The sequence below is a fragment of the Oncorhynchus tshawytscha genome, linkage group LG34, assembly GCF_018296145.1.
Source record: "Oncorhynchus tshawytscha isolate Ot180627B linkage group LG34, Otsh_v2.0, whole genome shotgun sequence".
Taxonomy (NCBI): domain Eukaryota; kingdom Metazoa; phylum Chordata; class Actinopteri; order Salmoniformes; family Salmonidae; genus Oncorhynchus; species Oncorhynchus tshawytscha.
Window position 1 is genome coordinate 7637594 of NC_056462.1, and position 18552 is coordinate 7656145.

The window sequence follows — 18552 nt, forward strand, 5'->3', positions numbered from 1 at the left end:
AAGTGTCGCTGCAATCACACGTTTTTTATAATATTATTTTGAGGCACTGGAGACTCTTTCACTGTAGGCTATACGTTGGACGCAATGGTACCCCCACTGAAAACCCATAGACATTAAAACCGTGAAAACCCCAAAGAGCTTATTGCAGACATTCACCTTATGGAAATAAATGTTTCTATTCAAATTCATGTTCTTTTGACATGAATACAAGTTGCAGAATTTGCTAACGGCTTTAAATAAAACATGTTTAAAAATTTTTTTTTACATTTATGTTAGGGTGTTGGTGGACACAGACTTTTGTTATCCAAGAAACAAATGTGCTTTTGTTTATTTTGGCAAATAAAATCTTTCAGCTACTACAGGGCATAACAAAAGCACCATAAACTTCCACCAGAACCTCAGTGACAATGGCACTGACCATCCAGAGCCATTTGTAATGAGCATATATCAAAGTCAACTGACAATTCAGTTGAGTGATGACAGCATCTCATGATTTCATTCTGAAGCATAACACTAATCGCTGATGATTCACACAGAAACATCGCCTGGTTGCTGTCTCCGTTCTGCTATTAGATAGAATGTTCATATTTGAAGATTTCCGAAAGGCCAGCCTCTTTGGCAAATGGCAGGAATGTCAAGGAGTGGAATGTTAGCTAAAAAGACTGGTATCCAGACTAAAACAAACATGGTGACATTTTTAATTTTATTTACAACTGCGACCTGGCCAAGATAAAGCAAAGCAGTGCAACACAAACAACACATGGAATAAACAAACGTACAGTCGATAACACAATAGAAAAAAATGATATACAGCATGTGCAAATGAGGTAAGATTAGGGAGGTAAGGCAATAAATAGGCCGTAGTGGCGAGTAATTCCAATCGAGCAATTAAACACTGGATTGATAGATGTGCATCAGATTAATGTGCAAGTAGAGATACTGGGGTGCAAAGGAGCAAAAAAATAAATAACAATATGAGGTAGTTGGATAGGCTATTTACCGATGGGCTATGTACAGGTGCAATGATCTGTGAGCTGCTCTGACAGCTGATGCTTGAAGTTAGTGAGGGAGATATGAGTCTCCAGCTTTAGTGATTTTTGCAATGGTGGGTAGTATATGGGGCTTTGGTGACAAAACTGATGGCACTGTGATAGACTGCATCCAATTTGCTGAGTAGAGTGTTGGAGACTATTTTGTAAATGACATCGCCGAAGTCAAGAATCGGTAGGACAGTCCGTTTTATGAGGGTATGTTAAGCAGTATGAGTGAAGGATGCTTTGTCACCAAATAGAATACAAACTAACACTCAATCTACTAGCTCAATTTATCAACCTCTTATTCACAGATCTAGAACAGCATATCCTATTTTACAATGACCTGTAGGCTAGTGGCAAGGCCCGCAAAATGTTTAGATTTGTAACGGTTCTCTTTTGGTGAAGGAGAGTCGGACCAGAATGCGGCGTGTAGATTGCGATCCATGTTTAATCAACAAACGTAAAACACGAATCAATACAAAAACTACAAATGTGGAAACGTAACGAAAACAGCCCTATCTGGTGAAAACACAGAGACAGGAACAATCACCCACAAACACACAGTGAAACCCAGGCTACCTAAATATGGTTCCCAATCAGAGACAATGACTAACACCTACCTCTGATTGAGAACCATATCAGGCCAGACATAGAAATAGACAAACTAGACATGAAACATAGAATGCCCACTCAGCTCACACCCTGACCAACCAAAACATAGAAATATACAAAGTAAACTATGGTCAGGGTGTGACAGTACCCCCCAAGGTGCGGACTCCGGCCGCAAAACCTGAACCTATAGGGGAGGGTCTGGGTGGGCATCTGTCCGCGGTGGCGGCTCTGGTGCTGGCCGTGGCCCCCACTTCACCGTAGTCTTCCTCCACCTTGTCCGCTTCCGTGACCTCCTAGCCACGGCAACCCTACTTAATAACACGGGACAGAGGAGCAGCTCGGGACAGGAGGGGCAGCTCGGGACAGAGGGGCAGCTCGGGACAGAGGGGCTCTTCAGACTCCGACAGCACAGGAGAGGAGGAAGGCTCTGGAAGAGTCTGGCGGATCTGGAAGAGTCTGGCGGATCTGGAAGAGTCTGGCGGACTGGCGGATCTGGAAGAGTCTGGCAGACCTAGAAAAGTCTGGCTGGCGGATCCTGGCGGACTGGCAGATCTGGAAGAGTCTGGCTGACTGGCGGATCCTGGCTGACTGGCAGTTCTGGCAGATCCTGGCTGACTGGCGGATCTAACTGATCCTGGCAGACTGGCGGCACTGGACAGACTGGCGGCGCTGGGCAGACTGGCGGCACTGGCGGCGCTGGGCAGACTGGCGGCACTGGCGGATCTGGAAGAGTCCGGCGGCACTGGCGGATCTGGAAGAGTCCGGCACTGGCGGATCTGGAAGAGTCCGGCGGCACTGGCGGATCTGGAAGAGTCCGGGCGGCACTGGCGGATCTGGAAGAGTCCGGCGGCACTGGCGGATCTGGAAGAGTCCGGCGGCACTGGCGGATCTGGAAGAGTCCGGCGGCACTGGCGGATCTGGAAGAGTCCGGCGGCACTGGAAGAGTCCGGCGGCACTGGCGGATCTGGAAGAGTCCGGCGGCACTGGCGGATCTGGAAGAGTCCGGCGGCACTGGCGGATCTGGAAGAGTCCGGCGGCACTGGCGGATCTGGAAGAGTCCGGCGGCACTGGCGGATCTGGAAGAGTCCGGCGGCACTGGCGGATCTGGAAGAGTCCGGCGGCACTGGCGGATCTGGAAGAGTCCGGCGGCACTGGCGGATCTGGAAGAGTCCGGCGGCACTGGAAGAGTCCGGCGGCACTGGCGGATCTGGAAGAGTCCGGCGGCACTGGCGGATCTGGAAGAGTCCGCGGCACTGGCGGATCTGGAAGAGTCCGGCGGCACTGGCGGATCTGGAAGAGTCCGGCGGCACTGGCGGATCTGGAAGAGTCCGGCGGCACTGGCGGATCTGGAAGAGTCCGGCTGACTGGCGGGTCTTGAAGAGTCCGGCTGACTGGCGGATCTGGAAGAGTCCGGCTGGCTGGCGGATCCTGGCTGACTGGCGGATCTGGAAGAGTCCGGCGGCATTGGCGGATCTGGAAGAGTCCGGCTGGCTGGCGGATCCTGGCTGACTGGCGGATCTGGAAGAGTCCGGCGGCACTGGCGGATCTGGAAGAGTCCGGCTGGCTGGCGGATCCTGGCTGACTGGCGGATCTGGAAGAGTCCGGCTGGCTGGCGGATCTGGAAGAGTCCGGCTGGCTGGCGGATCCTGGCTGACTGGCAGATCTGGAAGAGTCCGGCTGACTGGCGGATCCTGGCTGACTGGCGGATCTGGAAGAGTCCGGCGGCACTGGCGGATCTGGAAGAGTCCGGCTGGCTGGCGGATCTGGAAGAGTCCGGCTGGCTGGCGGATCCTGGCTGACTGGCAGATCTGGAAGAGTCCGGCTGACTGGCGGATCTGGAAGAGTCCGGCTGACTGGCGGATCTGTAAGAGTCCGGCTGACTGGCGGATCTGTAAGAGTCCGGCTGACTGGCGGATCTGGAAGAGTCCGGCTGGCTGGCGGATCTGGAAGAGTCCGGCTGGCTGGCGGATCTGGAAGAGTCCGGCTGGCTGGCGGATCTGGAAGAGTCCGGCTGGCTGGCGGATCCTGGCTGACTGGCAGATCTGGAAGAGTCCGGCTGACTGGCGGATCTGGAAGAGTCCGGCTGACTGGCGGATCTGGAAGAGTCCGGCTGACTGGCGGATCTGGAAGAGTCCGGCTGACTGGCGGATCTGGAAGAGTCCGGCTGGCTGGCGGATCTGGAAGAGTCCGGCTGGCTGGCGGATCTGGAAGAGTCCGGCTGGCTGGCGGATCTGGAAGAGTCCGGCTGGCTGGCGGATCCTGGCTGACTGGCAGTTCTGGCAGATCCTGGCAGACTGGTGGATCCTGGCAGACTGGCGGATCCTGGCTGGCTGGCGGATCTAACCGATCCTGGCAGACTGGCGGCACTTGCAGCACTGGACAGACTGGCGGCACTGGGCAGACTGGCAGCACTGGAAGAGTCTGGTTGACTGGCGGATCTGGAAGAGTCTGGTTGACTGGCGGATCTGGAAGAGTCTGGTTGACTGGCGGATCTGGAAGAGACTGGTTGACTGGCAGATCATGGCAGACTGACTGATCTGGCTGCTCCACGCTGACTGGCGGCTCTGGCTGCTCCATATAGGCTGACAGCTCTGGCGGATTCTTACAGACTGGCAGCTCCGTGCAGACTGGCAGCTCCATGCAGACTGGCTGCTCCGTGCAGACTGACAGCTCTGGCTGCTCCATGCAGACTGACAGCTCTGGCTGCTCCATGCAGGCTGGCAGTTCTGGCTGCTCCATGCAGGTTGGCAGCTCTGGCTGCTCCATGCAGGCTGGCAGCTCTGGCTGCTCCATGCAGGCTGGCAGCTCTGGCTGCGCTGAACAGACAGGAGTCTCCAGCAGCGCTGTAGAGGAGGAAGGCTCTGGCTGCGCTGAACAGGCGGGAGACTCCGACAGCGCTGGAGAGGCGAGGCGCACTGTAGGCCTGATGCGTGGTGCTGGTACTGGTGGTACTGGACCGAGAACACGCACAGGAAGCCTGGTGCGGGGAGATGCTACCGGAGGGCTGGGGTGTGGAGGTGGTACTGGATAGACCGGACCGTGCAGGCGCACTGGAGCTCTTGAGCACCGAGCCTGCCCAACCTTACCTGGTTGAATGCTCTCGGTCGCCCTGCCAGTGCGGCGAGGTGGAATAGCCCGCACTGGGCTATGCAGGCGAACCGGAGACACCGAGCGCAAGGCTGGTGCCATGTAAGCTGGCCCAAGGAGACGCACTGGGGACCAGATGCGTAGAGCCGGCTTCATGGCATTTGGCTCGACGCTCAATCTAGCCCGGCCGATACGCGGAGCTGGAATATACCGCACCGGGCTATGCACCCGCACGGGGGACACCGTGCACACCACTGCATAACACGGTGCCTGCCCGGTCTTTCTAGCCCCCCGGTAAGCACAGGGAGTTTGCGCAGGTCTCCTACCTGGCGTAGCCCTACTCCCTGTGAGCTCCCCCCCCCAAGAAATTTTTGGGGCTGAGTCTCGGGCTTCCTTGCCAACCGTGTTCCCTCATATCGCCGGCTCCTCTCTCCGGCTGCCTCTGCTCTCCTCGCTGCCTCCACCTGTTCCCATGGAAGGCGATCCCTTCCCGCCAGGATCTCCTCCCATGTATAGCAATCCTTGCCATCCAATATATCGTCCCATGTCCAATCCTCATTGCGCCGCTGTTGCTGCCTTTGTTGCTGCCTTTGTTGCTTCTCTTGTGGCTCCTGCCTGTTGACCCGCCGCTTGGTCCCGTTGCGGTGGGTGATTCTGTAACGGTTCTCTTTTGGTGAAGGAGAGTCGGACCAAAATGCGGCGTGTAGATTGCGATCCATGTTTAATCAACAAACGTAAAACACGAATCAATACAAAAAAAAAACAAAAAAAAACGTGGAAACGTAACGAAAACCGAAACAGCCCTATCTGGTGAAAACACAGAGACAGGAACAATCACCCACAAACACACAGTGAAACCCAGGCTACCTAAATATGGTTCCCAATCAGAGACAATGACTAACACCTGCCTCTGATTGAGAACCATATCAGGCCAGACATAGACAAAGAAATAGACAAACTAGACATGAAACATAGAATGCCCACTCAGCTCACACCCTGACCAACCAAAACATAGAAATATACAAAGTAAACTATGGTCAGGGTGTGACAAGATTGTTTAGTAAAACAAAACACAACCACGTTTTTCACATCTATAATGTCTCTCATTTATTAAATGGATTGTTGTATAAAAATATTATAATGCAAGTTGTTAAATTGATAGACACTGTGAGACTGTGAGCCCCTAAACTCAAAACGTGCAGAAAATGCCTTCCTGGGGGGGAATGGGCCACATAAACTGATGTAATCCAATATTGCAACAAAAATTTGGAATACAAATAGTCAGTTGTCTGCCCTACACACACAAACAAATATCATTAGGATATCTTAATACATCTTGGAGACTTGTAAAGACAGGGATACTATGGGCGTGAATAAATACTATGAATATCTATGATAAATGTACTGGCCATCCTGGCCATAATAATGCTTTTGATGTATATAATTTGAGTAATACCTCCCCCGAGTGGTTAATTTGGAGAGCACCCAGACACCAGATAAGAGTCGGCTACATTTATGAGATTGTGGGTCTGTTTCCCACCCAGATCAAGCCCACTCAGTAGTTTGTGTCCGGGAAACCAGCAGCAAGTAAGACTTACTCTTGACGTAAAGTCGCAGTTTAGCTGATGTTTTAAGTTTTTGTGAACTTTAAAATGCATTTTGCAACTGTCATCTGAAACAAAAAAATGTAATAAAAAAAGTACTTTTTATTCTATATGATAGTGTTGTGTAGTTGTTCCTTTCTGTTGTGTAGTTGTTCCTGCTTGGAGAGTTCTTCCCGTTGTATGGTTATGTACAGTAGTGCTGTGTAGCTGTACCTGTTGTTTCTATAGCTTTCTCTGTTTTTGTTGTGGCAGCTGGCCTAGCCGGTCTCCAGATCTCAACCCCATAGAAAATCTTTGGAGGGAGTTGAAAGTCTGTGTTGCCCAGCAACAGCCCCAAAGCATCCCTGCTCTAGAGGAGATCTGCATGGAGGAATGGGCCAAAATACCAGCAACAGTGTGTGAAAACCTTGTGAAGACTTACAGAAGATGTTTGACCTCTGTCATTGCCAACAAAAGGTATATAACAAAGTATTGAGAAACTTTTGTTATTGACCAAATACTTATTTTCCACCATAATTTGCAAATAAATTTATTTAAAATCCTACAATGTGATTTTCTGGATTCTTCTTCCTCATTTTGTCTGTCATAGTTGAAGTGTACCTATGATGAAAATTACAGGTCTCTCTCATCTTTTTAAGTGGGAGAACTTGCACAATTGGTGGCTGACTAAATACTTTTTTGCCCCACTGTATGCAAGAACACATACACAGTTCTGACCTTCACAAAACCTCATCATTCCATTGTACAATGAGCCCGTCCTCCTATAGCTCCAGCCACCATCCTCCTATGACGTACACACACGCACATACAGTATATACATACACATACGACTTTAATCAAGACATGATCAATCCAAAAAATAATATACATTTCAGTGAATTTAGGATTCTTATTGGTATGTTTATTCTCATAAACTGTACACTGTAAAGTTATTCTGAGAGAGAATAATTGACAGGTTGTATAGCAAAGTATAGCGCTTTTCCAGATGCTCAAATCACTTTACATAGTAAAATGGCAAAAGTAGTGCACTATATAGGGAATAGGGTGCCTTTTGGGAGCCTACTCTGACTACAGTGACTTTTATACAGGTAGGCCTAAAGAGGTAGGCCTAAACACTATACTGCGTCCCAAGGGCTCTGGCCAAAAGTAGTACACTATATAGGGAATATGGTGCCATTTGGGATGCGTGTTGACTGAGTGTACAAAACATTATGAACACCTGCTCTTTCCATGACATACACTGACCAGGTGAAGCCAGGTGAAAGTTCTGATCCTGTCACTTGTTAAATCCACTTCAATCAGTGTTGATGAATGGGAGGAGACAAGTTATATAATTATTTTTAATGGAGACAGTTGAGACATGGATTGTGTATGCGTTCCATTCAGAGGGTGAATAGGCAAGACAAAAGATTTAAGTGCCTTTGAACAGTGTATGGTAGATAGTAGGTGCCTGGCGCACTGCATTGAGTGTATCAAGAACTGCAATGCTGCTGGGTTTTTCATTCTCAACAGTTTCCTGTGTGTATCAATGGTCCACTCCCCAAAGGACATCCAGCTAACTTGACACAACTGTGGGAAGCATTGGAGTCAACATGGGCCAGCATACCTGTGGAATACTTTCGACACCTTGGGGGGGGGGGTGTATATCCAGTCACTGTGACAGGCTGTACTTGAAAACACACAGTCTTTTATATGAAATACTAATTCAATAGCCTAATGTATTCAAGCGGGTCGAGGCCCAGAGTGGGACATTTACACTAGGAAGCAGCATTGCTCTGTGAAACATCGGAAGCAATTCATATTCAATGGAGGGAAAGTGAGAGAAGTGGAATGGGCCGCTGCGAGCATGGGCAAGGGAGCAGAACAGGGCGGGGCTAAAGTTGGGGAAAGCTGAAAGTTATTAGAATCCTCTGCGATTTTACGACACGAGTGACAAATCGAAGCTCACCATAGCAGAAGACAGAGGGCACAAACATGTCATTGAAAAATACTGTCGGCTACAACTGTGTTAAAACCCGGTTTCAAAAAGTGTACAGTAAGTGTATATTTTGCATTTGTGAAATGATTTTGATGTGATGTGAAAGTAGAGGGCTTTATGTTTCTACAACCGTACTGCATTTGGCTTTTTTTGGCTTCCAGAGCCAATTCACCTCAAAACAGAACATGCAAGGTCCTTGGACTATAAGGATTAACGTTAGGCTCCCTTAGTCCATTATTGGGCTAACATTCTCCCGGTATGAGACGTAATAAAATGTACCTCTGCCCCGTGATGGTTGTTATGTCAGCCACGGTTCTTAGTGAATAATCAGAAAAGCTGTCTATGAACTGTTTATAATCATCTCTAAGGATAATGACAACATCAAATCAAATCATGAACACAGGCTACTTTATGAAGGCTATCCGGAATTCCCTTTGGTGTCCCCACAGAGTCAGATATCTTTCGAAAAAGCTGAGACGACATTAACTTGATGAGTTCCCTGAAACTGCACAGTGCTACAATTACATAGCAATGTTGTTACATTGCAGCAGAAAGCCTTCTGTAGCGGTCGTGGCCACGATTCTGTTTTGAACCACAAGATTGCAGCAAACATCTCTGAAACGGGAATCCAACGCTCGAGCAGGCACCTGCACTGACACCGTGATCCAAACCACGGGCCTGTGTTTCTTCAAAAGTGGAATAGATAACAGATATTGTAACATTTTTACATGCCTGTCTTCTTCATGCATATTGTTTATCTTCTAATATAAAGTTATGTATTGGAGCAATTGGTGAACACACCTACTAATTTTTAAAACTTTGTATGCCCTACTTGTGTGTGTCTGTGTGTGAGTGTATTAATTAGTTTACTAACACACACATGTGGAAACATTGCTTAGGCATGTTCATCCATTTGGTTATCCGTTTTCTCCCCTCTTTTGTATTTACTCTCTGTGCCAACTACCAAAGAGTTTACGACACTCTCTCTCTCTCTCTCTCTCTCTCTCTCTCTCACACACTCTCTCTCTCTCTCACACACTCTTTCTCTCTCACACACTCTCGCTCCTTCTCCTTGTCTCACACTAATGCACACCATTAGAAATCACTTGTCAGCCACCTATCCTAGTGTTTCCCCTATATTCAATTAGCAGTATTTTTTTTTTTACATATATAATTTTGGGGATAGTAAAACGTATTCTGTGTCAACTTAAATGACTAATGTCAGATATAAATGATGTAGAAAAGATAAAGGAGCTATATATAAAGATATACAGTTGAAGTTGGAAGTTTACATACACCGTAGCCAAATACATTTCAACTCGGTTCTTCACAATTCCTGACATTTAATCCTAAAGTAAATATTCCCTGTTTTAGGTCAGTTAGGTTCACAACTTTATTTTAAGAATGTGAAATGTCAGAATAATAGTAGAGAGAATGATTTATGTCAGCTTGCCTTTAAATTGTTTAACTTGGGTCAAACGTTTCAGGTAGACTTCCACAAGCTTCCCACAATAAGTTGGGTGAATGTTGGCCCATTCCACCTGACAGAGCTGGTGTAACCGAGTCCTCCTTGCTCAAAACACAACATTTTCAGTTCTGCCCACAAATTTTCGATAGGGTTGAGGTCAGAGCTTTGTGATGGTCACTTCCAATATCTTGACTTTGTTGTCCTCAAGCCATTTTGCCACAACTTTGGAAGTGTGCTTGGGGACATTGTCCATTTGGAAGATCCATTTGCGACCAAGCTTTAACTTCCTTACTCCCTCATAATGCCATCTATTTTGTGAAGTGCACCAGTCCCTCCTGCAGCAAAGCACCCCCACAACATGATGCTGCCACCCCCGTGCTTCACAGTTGGGATGATGTTCTTCAGCGTGCAAGCCTCCCTCTTTTTCCTCCAAACATAATGATGGTCATTATGGTCAAACAGTTCTATTTTTGTTTCATCAGACTAGAGGACATTTCTCCAAAAAGTACGATCTTTGTCCCCATGTGCAGTTGCAAACCGTAGTCTGGCTTTTTTATGGCAGTTTTTGAGCAGTGGCTTCTTCCTTGCTGAGCGGCCTTTCAGGATATGTTGATATAGGATTTGTTTTACTGTGGATATAGATACTTTTGTACCCGTTTCCTCCAGCATCTTCACAAGGTCCTTTGCTGTTGTTCTGGGATTGATTTGCACTTTTCGCACCAAAGTACGTTAATATCTAGGAGACAGAATGCGTCTCCTTCCTGAGCAGTGTGTTGGCTGCGTGGCCGCATGGTGTTTATATTTGCCTACTATTGTTTGTACAGATGAACGTGGTACCTTCAGGTGTTTGGATATTGCTCCCAAGGATGAACCAGACTTGTGGAGGTCTGCAATTTTGGCTTGGCTTATTTCTTTTGATTTTCCCATGATGTCAAGCAAAGAGGCACTGAGTTTGAAGGTAGGCCTTGAAATACATCCAGAGGTACACCTCCAATTGAAGCTTCTAAAGCCATGACATCATTTTCTGGAATTTTCCAAACTGTTTAAAGGCACAGTCAACTTAGTGTATGTAAACTTCCAACCCACTGGAATTGTGGTACAGTGAATTATAAGTTAAATAATCTGTCTGTAAACAAATGTTGGAAAAAATATCTGTTTCATGCACAAAGTAGATGTCCTATCCGACTTTCCAAAACTATAGTTTGTAACAAGAAATTTGTGGAGTTGTTGAAAAACCAATTTTAATGACTCCAACCTAAGTGTATGTAAACTTCTGACTTCAACTGTATGTTTTAATAAGATAATATTTGATAACTAACATCCACCAAAATAAAAACTAGACAGTCAGGGAGAATCTAAAATTCCAAAAATGTCACGGCATGTGGACCCCATTGATTTTGCTAAAGTTTGAGTCACTCAGATGGCTTATGTGATGTTCTTATGCTATTGCAAAATGTGTAGAATTGCAGGAAATCAGCTTTAAAACGGCATTTTTTTCTCTCAGGCCCATGACAAAATGTATAGAATTGCAGGAAACTGGGTTTGAAAGTAACTGTAAAGTGAAAATCCCACTTTTAAAAGTGAATTTTCTGTTAACTCATACAAAAATGTTGTTGACTAGTCCTATACTTGTTTTGTGGCCAAAGCATACATTTGAGAAAAATTACTTCAAAAACCTCACATGAAACTTTAAAAAAAAGTTTGCTATTTCTTCAGAGTATGATGTAATACCCCTTGACATTAAAACCAGTAGCTAGTGACAGCGCTGACATCATTCACATATTCCTATGGAAAACTCCCGATGGCGCGTGAAGCTGGAAGTATTTTAATTTGAAGCGTGCCATATTGCTGAATGGGGCTGAACGGCACCAAAGCATCACTAAGGATCATGGTGAAAGTGTCCGTAACTAGCAAAGTATCATAGTGGATGTAGTCGTTTTCATCCTGCTTGAGACATTCAACCCAATGCTGCTAGATGACGTCGGTGTGAATACCAAGTGCAAAGAGCGTGCATGAGGGTGCGAGCCTCCTCGTAGCCTGCCCATCCGTGATTGGTCTGTGTCAGGACGTGGTCCTGTAGTCGTCAGAATGATCACTATTTAATAAATTATCTCGGTTTGTAGCAAACTTTTAAATAACTCATCATGGTGATCGAATAAACACATATTAGAGCCCAAAACAGCTGTCAAAAAAAATGTTGGGCCGTTCTGACGATCATAATTACATAGGCTTTCTTTGGCAAACCAGGGCTTTCGGCACCGCTAGGTTGTACGCAGTTGCTGACCAGCGGAGCTCGTGACTTCAAACTCCAGACCGGACACTGGGGGCCTGGTATGGTAATCAGCGGTATAGAGGAGGATGAGCTAGCCAATCAGCATTCTACTTGCATTAATATTTTTTATGACCGGTATAGTCCACACCATTCTGTTGTTGGGATATGCCCACAACATTCCAACACAGAAAAGCTGCTTTTTAACCTAGTTTTCATTCCAAAAAATGGGAATTATTTCACTCTTATTGTAAGTAATTATAGGTCATATTTCATAGAAATCTGGAAACACTGGGAAGTTACTTTAAAAAAGCAATATTTTGTCTCTAAGGCAAAGAGGAGGGACCCCCCACACTAACCATGCCACCGCTGCATACAAAATCCTAGGGGAAACACTGTATGCCATTGTGTGTGATTTCATTAGTGCATTCAGATTTGTTTCATTATGTCTGGTGGTGCTGCAGCAGATGTTGGTCAACTTAGTGTATGTATGTATGTATGTATGTATGTATGTGAGCTTTGTGGGAATATGTGTGTGTGGAGAGGAGGGGTAGGGTGGGCTTATCCAAAACTCCTGCTGTCGCTTTAATCCCCCTGGCGTGTGTGTTTACGGGCCCACACACATGCTGAGACAGTACACACACGCAAAACACACAGTATTTAGTATGTCAGTGTGTCAGAGGGTTTTTAAACACCCCCCTTTCAGTGAAGGCCTACCTGTCAATCATGGAGTAGGAATAGCCAGGCTAAAACCACTTACCCAATACATACCTGATTGTATTTGAGTGTTGGGAGTTATTTATTTTGGAAGAGTATCTTGTATGGACATTGACTGACCATCATGATCAACAAAGTAACAGCACATGACATGATGTATTGGTCTTTATCTCTACTGATGAGTCGGCAAGTTCGTTTTGCATGGCCCGGTGTCCCCTGTGTGGAGATTTAATTTAAGGATCAATGAAATGGTCTAATCAATCAATCATTTTAGGAGGTGTGGTATTTGGCCAATATGCCACTAGTGCCTGGATACAGCCCTTAGACGTGGTACATTGGCAATATACCGCAAACACCTGAGGTGCCTTACTGCTATTATAAACTAGTTACCAACGTAATTAGAGCAATAAAAATACATGTTTTGTCATACCCATGGTATAGGGTCTAGCAATAAGGCACCTCTGGGGTTTGTGGTATATGGCCAATAAACCACAGCTAAGGGCTGGGTCCAGGCACTCTGCGATGTGTCGCGCATGGATACTGCTCTTAACTGTGGCCAATATGCCAAGAGTGCCTGGCTACAGCCCTTAGCCGCGGTACATTGGCAATATACCACAAACACCTGAGGTGCCTTATTGCTGTTACAAACTGGTTACCAACACAATAAGAGCAGTAAAAAAATACATGTTTTGTCATACCCATGGTATAGGGTCCGTTATAAACTGGGTGGTTCGAGCTCTGCGTGCTGATTGGCACACAGCCGTGGTATATCAGACCGTATACCACGGGTGTGACAAAACATTTAATTTTTACTGCTCTATTTACATTGGTAACTAGTTTAAAATAGCAATAAGGCACCTCGGGGGTTTGTGGTATGGCCAATAAACCACGGCTAAGGGCTGTATGTCGTATATTGGCCACATACCACATAATGTACACGAGAAACTCCACTTCTCGGTTGACAGATAAACTTTCCAATAGCAAGGAAGGAGGCGGGACTTCAATATCTTCTCGGAGAGAGGTTCGTGGACATCTGCGCTTGGTTGGTCCTGAAAATATGTATCGGCTTCGGGCATCTCAGTACAATCTACCTGCTGCAATCGTTCGTGTCTTCGATTAAAAAAACGCCTCGCCGTTATGTAAACACATGCACCGAAGCCATCGACCAGTGACAACGAACAGCTTTAGATACTTATCTTTTAGGCGTGTACTTGTACCGTAATGGAGAAGGAAAATGTAGCTATCTAGCCAAATTGCTAACACAGAGGACCCAACACCAAACCTTCGTATGGAGATTAAAACGGTTATCATCAATCTAATCTATCAACGGGGGACATTCAACCGTTTTGGGATTTATTCACTCAAGGAGCCGGTGTGAATCCACATAGCTACAGGTAAATGGTTAGCCAGGTTTGTCAAAATGCTGTTGTGAAAATGAAACCTAGAAGCTAACTTAATGTTACTGTAGCTTTGCAGGCTAAAGGTGGTATCCAAACGTTAGCTGGCTAGGTAGCTCAAACGCTCAGGTGTTGCCACCAAGCTAGCACAGTTTCCAAGCTAGCTAGCTAGAAGTTAGCCACCAGAAATGGCTAACTGGCTTGCAAAATATATACTCCATTCCGTACCACTGAAGCGAGCTACATTTTACAGGGGGGGCTTTAGCTAGTCATAGACTAGTAACGTTAGTCAATTCATAGTTTGCTAATGTTCCCATAACCGACTCTCACCTAGCCAGTGCTGACAGTAACGTTAATGTCTGTATTATTTTCGGGGCAAAGTTGTTGAATCGGAGTCAACGTCCATACAGCCAACCATGCCTCGCTCGATATGAGTCGAACTCATATTTATTACACTAACCTGTAACGAGTGTGGTTTAGTGTGTCATCTCGATTCGAGCAAGGCCGGGCCGTCAGAACACATCGGGCTGTGCCGCTGCGTCGACCCCAGTTTTGAAGGTATCTTTTCTCAACCTAGACAAGAGAGTGAGTTCGGGGATGAGTTTTGAGGCCTATACAGAAGAGTGACAGAGTGGAACCGCAGCGATACACACCCAAAAATATTACAGGCGGAATGGGGTTTGTCAAAGAGAATGAGAACGGGTTCAAATCATAACGCTTTTTTTTTCACTTAACGTGACCGCAAACTAACCTTTTCGATCGATTGACGATGTTTCGGTATTACAGATTTAGTATAAAGGTAGAATTGTATATAGCCTACCTGACCATTTTAGATTATCCAACCATTTGTCAGACTACATGAATGATGTCCCCCCCATAATGTCAAATCACATGCTGCACTAAGGCCTATCCCTTGGCAGACCAGACACCAACCTGTAGTTTTGGGTGAGGGTGTTGACTAGCCATAGCAGCACATGCTTGTGTGGTAACACTTGACAGGTGATCCTGTTGAGGACTGAACACATGATTGTCATCTCTGCTTCAGCTATTTAGATGGTGTGTTCCTGCAGGCAGGATCCACCTTGAAACCTGTGAAGTTTGCAGGATGAAGAGTGGGTGGTGAATAAGATGCAAATGAGCAGTGAGGTCACATTAAGATCCTCCCTGTAAAGGAAGGAAAGGATCATTCAGAGAGGGAATATAGAAGGTACATGAATCAAACAAAAGGAGATGATGAGAGGAAGCTATTCAGGAATATTTGGTTTCCACTAGCAGTCAGATTCCACAGCCAATACATCAAAATTGGCTAAACAAATGTGTCTTAATTTAAGGTCGGGGTTAAGCATAATGTTAGCAGTGGGGTTAGGTTTAAAATATAATTTGAAGAAGATAAATTGTAGGGTTGGGGTGGGGTTTATGACTATGGATATAGAAGCTAATGACTTCCCTACAGCTCTGCTCATGTGTCGAACAAAAGGAAAATGGGACACATCTGATCCTCACCTCCGTTCTGATGAATGGGGACTGAATGATACACTCTCAGGTGGAGACCTCTCTGCCACCTCATCGATCATGATACGCACGCAGAGTCCATGCAGAGTCCATTTTAATGCAAATGTATGCACTCCTCCTCAGCTGTCCCCTGGTCCAGGAGAAGTTGTTAGTGGTGGTGATTTTAATGTATTACGGTAACCAGGTTTTCATCCAACCTTTTTATGCGAGTGAAGTACATGTTGGATAAAACATGTCACTACAGGCCTGATGGGAACAGCAAATTTGTCTGTAAACTTTCCAAATGCCGACAAAACAAAATATCATTTTGTGTAGGTAAAATTAATTATGTACGAAATGGCGGTGGAAATGCATTTACGCAGAACTATTCATATATCCATCATATGGGAGTAAATCTGGAGTCATGTGGTGATATTTTGTTTGATCCTCCTGCTAGGACTCGGGGAAGAATGCAGTTTATTAGGTTACACATGAAATGAGTTATGAACTTCACAGGGTGTTGCACGTGATGAGCTTGATGCTCCTTCCCCAAAAATTTTTTTGCTGTCTTATTCTGCTGACTTGATTGATGCTTCACTACCGTTGGGAAAATATCAATAGTCTCACTATTTTGTCCATAATAATCTCATGTAGACCAAGTGGTTCCCAAACTTTTTATAGTCCCGTACCCCTTCAAACATTCAACCTCCAGCTGCGTACCCCCTCTCGCACCAGGGTCAGCGCACTCTCAAATGTTTTTTTTTGTTTTGCCGTCATTGTAAGCCTGCCACACACACACACACACACACGATACAATACATTCATTAAACATAAGAATGAGTGTGAGGTTTTGTCACAACCCGGCTTGAGGGAAGTGACAAAGAGCTCTTATAGGAACAGGGCACAAGTAATAATACAATAATAATAGTAATAATAATAATCAATCATTTTGGTCTTTATTGAACCATCTTACATATTAGTTCCTCAAAAATTGTGAATACCTCACCACAGGTTAATGAGAAGGGTGTGCTTGAAAGAATGCACATAACTCTGCATTTTTGGGTTGTATTGGAGAGACTCTCCATCTGAAATCATTTTCCACACAGTCTGTGCCTGTATTCAGCTTTCATGTTTGTGAGGGCCGAGAATCCACTCTCACATAGGTACGTGGTTGCAAAGGGAATCAGTGTCTTAACAGCACGATTTGCCAAGGCAAGAAACTCTGAGCCCAGCCCAATCCAGTAATTTGGCAGTGGCTTCTGATTAAATTCAATGTTCACAGAACCGCTTGCCTTGTTGCAATTTCGATGAGGCTCTCTTGTCTTGTAAGTGGACTGGAGGCAGGGCATGAAAGGGATAATGAATCCAGTTGTTTGTTTTGTCCGTTTCGGGAAAGTACCTGTGTAATTGCGCACCCAACTCACTCAGGTGCTTCGTTATATCACATTTGACATGGTCTGTAAGCTTGAGTTCATTTGCACACAACAAAAATCATTAAATGATGGAAAGACCTGTGTGTTGTCCTTGTTAATGCAGACAGAGAAGAGCTGCAACTTCTTAATCATAGCCTCAATTTTGTCCCGCACATTGAATATAGTTGTGGAGAGTCCCTGTAATCCTAGATTCAGATCATTCAGGTGAGGAAAAACATCACCCAGATTGGCCAGTCGGGTGAGAAACACGTCATCAGGCAAGCGGTCAAACGTGAAAATTATGGTCAGTAAAGAAAACTTTAAGCTCGTCTCTCAATTTAAAAAAAACGTGTCAATACTTGCCTCTTGATAACAGCCCACTTCTGTATGTTGTAAAAGCGTTACATGGTTGCTGCCCATATCATTGCGTAATGCAGAAAATACACGAGAGTTCAGGGGCCTTACTTTAACAAAGTTAACCATTATCACCGTAGTGTCCAAAACATATTTCAAACTGTCAGGCATTCCCTTGGCAGCAAGAGCCTCTCGGTGGATGCTGCAGTGTACCCAAGTGGCGTCGGGAGCAACTGCTTGCACGCGCGTTACCACTCTACTGTGTCTTCCTGTCATGGCTTTTGCGCCATCAGTACAGATACCAACACATCTTGACCCCAAGTCCATTTGATGTCACAAAGCTGTCCAGTACTTTAAAAATATCCTCTCATGTTGTCCTGGTTTTCAGAAGAGGATGACTTCCTTAATTGACCCCCCCCATAAACGTAACGGACATATACCAGGAGCTGTGCCAGGCCCATCACGTCTGTTGACCCTTCCAGCTGTAATGCATATCATTCACTGGCTTGTATGCAAAGCAGTAATTGCTTCAAAACATCTCCTGCCATGTCGCTGATGCGTCGTGAAACAATGTTATTTGATGAAGGCATTGTCTGTATTGTTTTTTGGGGGGTTCCTTTTCCCCCCAGCCATATCTGTGGCAGCAGGAAGAATTAAGTCCTCCACAATAGTATGGGGATTGCCTGTCCTAGCCACTCGGTAGCTCACCATATACTGCTGCTTTTATACATGTCTTACTACTCGAAAGTCGTCTTTATTCACGCACAAAAAAAACTCCCGTGGCTTATTTTTCAAATGGTCATGTTTTGTTTCTAAGTGTCTGTGCAAGAGTGAAGGTTTCCCGCGAGAGAGTAACGGTTAATGTGATTGGATGTCAATTATTTGACTAGGCTACCTGTATTTTACATTGTGTTGTTATTTTGCTGAATACTTGATGGTTTAATTTGATTTTTGGCAGTGAAACAAGGCTACTCAGGCGCAGGGGGGGAACCTCACCCAAATGCATAGCCCCGTTGGAAAATATAAATGGACTGTTTGAAAATGTGAAGGGGAAAATAAAAAATATTAACCACATTTTTATTTAGCGTACCCCCGACGGCGGACCCCAGTTTGGGAATACATGGGCTAG

General features: G+C 45.6%; 1 protein-coding gene across 1 annotated transcript in view; it reads left to right on the forward strand.

The window, feature by feature from the left end:
* Positions 1-13765: 13765 nt before the first annotated feature.
* LOC112231597 (palmitoyltransferase ZDHHC5-A) overlaps positions 13766-18552 on the forward strand; it is a 38539-nt gene continuing 33752 nt past the window's right edge. Inside the window, exon 1 of the mRNA XM_042312017.1 lies at positions 13766-14163. The gene's annotated coding sequence lies outside the window, so the exon portion shown is untranslated. The remainder of the gene's footprint in view (positions 14164-18552) is intronic.